The following is a 2817-nucleotide window of genomic DNA, read 5'->3' as shown; positions in this document are numbered from 1 at the left end:
TGCCAGTTCCTTCCTCTGAAATATAGCTTACATGACGTGGTATTTCTTGACAGTCTCTCATTCAAGTACCAACCACAGCGGACCCTGCTTACTTTCCAAGGTCAGATGGGAGCTTTAGGGTAGTTAGGATCTAAGGGAAGTATAGTCCCATTATATCAGCCTCATCTGGATTAAGTTCTGGGCATCTCGTTTAAAGAATAGGGATAAATTGGAGCAGATTCAGAGAAGAGCAACAAGGATGATAAAAGGTATGGAGAACAAAAGATAATAAAAGCTTGAAGGAGCTGGGCTTGTTCAGCTTTGTGAAAAGTAGACTGCATTATTGCATTCTTTAAATATCTCAAGGGCTGTCACAGAGAGGAGGGAGCAGGCCTGTTCTCTACTGCCCCAGAGGGTAGGACCAGATCTAATGGTGTTAAGTTACAGAAGAGTACATTTCAAGTGAATGTTAGAAGGATAAGAGCCATTCAGCAGTGGAACCAATTACCTCAAGAAGTGGTAGGATCTCTTTCTCTGGACATCTTTAAAAAGAATCTGGACAGCTCCTTGCTGTCCATGGGGATGCTCTAGTTCCTGCATTGAGCAGGGGATTGGACTTGATCACCCATGAGGCCCCTTCCAACTCTATAGTTCCATGACTCTGATTGTTAAGATGAGGTGCCCAGAACTGAATGCAGTACTCCAGCTGAGGCCTGATCAGTACAGTGGGACTGTTACTTCCTGTGACATAAAAACTATGGTTCTTTTAATGCAGGCTGGACAGCCAGTGTGGCACAGTAGTTTGAGTGTTTGATTCTGGAGACCAGGGTTCAATTCCCCATTGAGCCATGAAACCCACCAGGTGACCTTGGGTATATCACATTCTCTCAGCCTTAGGGGAAGGAAATGACAAACCTCCTCTGAACAAATCTTGTCAAGTAAAACCCATGGTATTGGGTTATGACCTTAGGGTCACCAGAAGTCAAAAATGGCTTGAAGGCACACAACAACACCAATAAGATAGCATTTTCCTTTTATGCTGTAGCACAGCACTGCTGGCTCGTGGTCAGTTTATAACGTTTCATAAGGTTTTCTTGCCAAAACCTCTTCAGAAGAGGTTTGCTACTGCTCCAAGGTGAAAGATCTATAGCCCATTTGGGATGGGAGCTTCCAGCATTCCCCAGGGCTGAAGGGAATTGCAGCCCAATAACCTCTAGTGTAGAGGGATACAAGACTCTTGCCACTGTAATACATCTCTAATTAGAGCATTTTCAATTTTTTAAGCTCCACATTATCTACTCTAATCTCAAGTAGTTTGTTTTCTGGATCTCTACTCAAGGCTAGTGTCAAATATATCACAACAAGAGCTTTGAAAAGTTCCTTTTTGGACTACTACTCCTAGTATATGGGAACTATCATCCAAAAAGGAACTTTTCCAAGGGCCTCACAGCTAAAGATTGGAGTGGTTAATGTGAACCATTTGCCCTTGCTCTGCAATATTTTAGCTGCTGCTCCTGCAGAACTAGAAATACTTCTGCAAGTTTGGATTTGCAATTGCTGACTTTCTTTGAATATAAATCAGTCAGCTGAATCAGGGAATAAATACAACATCCAGCAATATCTAATTCTAATAGTTTGCTGTCTGTTTGTATTCCAAACCTACAGGGTATGAGGTCTGTGATCAAATTCTACAAATCACAGCTGAATATCAGAATAGATGTCACTCATCACTATGAGTTCCTTTGTTAAATTTCTACTTTTAAGTACTTATTAAAACAATGCCTTGGCTTCCTGTGCTTGATATTAACAATACATGATTAATACAGATTAAATTAATGGAAAAGCAGTACAGCAATTGTGTTCAATGATGAATAAACCATAGGAGCTGATTAAGGGGGAAGAGTATGGTGTAAAAAATGTACAAATATTCTTTTGAATTCTTAAACAAATCTTCTTTCACTGTATTCATACCCATTTATTTGCCATGAATTATTCACTGACCTCTTGGGCAGATGGGCAGTAATTGGTTTTCCAGGTGCGAGTCTAGATTTTAGAAGCCCATTTGAATTTTACTGTGTAATGTTTGACTATTTATACAGTAGAAAGCACAAAACCCATCAATGTGGTTCTCAGGCAAAGGCCATGGGAAGTGATTGATACCATCTTGATTCATTTCAGCAGATAAAAATGCCTCCTTGAAAACTCACTGATTTTTTGACAGGGTGGTTACCTGGTATGGTATAGAGACTGTTGTGCTGAGTTGGGACTAGGTAGATCTGGATTCTGCGACCCACTCAAACAGAAAATTCATTGTGTAACTGTGGATCCATCAACTGTTTTTAGTCTACTTTACAGTGCTGAGGATTAGGGGAAGAATCATAGAATCATAGAGGAGACCGCAAGGGCCATCCAGTCCAACCCCCTTCCATGCAGGAACTCTCAATCAAAGCATCCCCAACAGATGGCCATCCAGGCTCTGTTTAAAGACCTCTAAGGAAGGAGATTCCACTACACTCCAAGGGAGTTTGTTCCACTGTCAAACAGCCCTTACTGTCAGGAAGTTCCTCCTAATGTTGAGGTGGAATCTCTTTTCCTGTAGCTTGCATCCATTGCTCCGGGTCCTAGTTTCTGGAGCAGCAGGAAACAAGTTAGCTCCCTCCTCAATGTGACATCCCTTCAAATATTTAAACAGGGCTATCATATCACCTCTTAACCTTCTCTTCTCCAGGCTAAATACCACCAGCTCCCTCAGTCATTCCTCATAGGGCATGGTTTCCAGACCCATCACCATTTTAGTCGCCCTCCTTTGTACACACTACAGTTTCTCAACATCCTTTT

This window comes from Sceloporus undulatus, chromosome 2 (genome assembly GCF_019175285.1).
Source record: "Sceloporus undulatus isolate JIND9_A2432 ecotype Alabama chromosome 2, SceUnd_v1.1, whole genome shotgun sequence".
NCBI lineage: Eukaryota > Metazoa > Chordata > Lepidosauria > Squamata > Phrynosomatidae > Sceloporus > Sceloporus undulatus.
Note: the sequence above shows the minus strand (reverse complement) of the source record.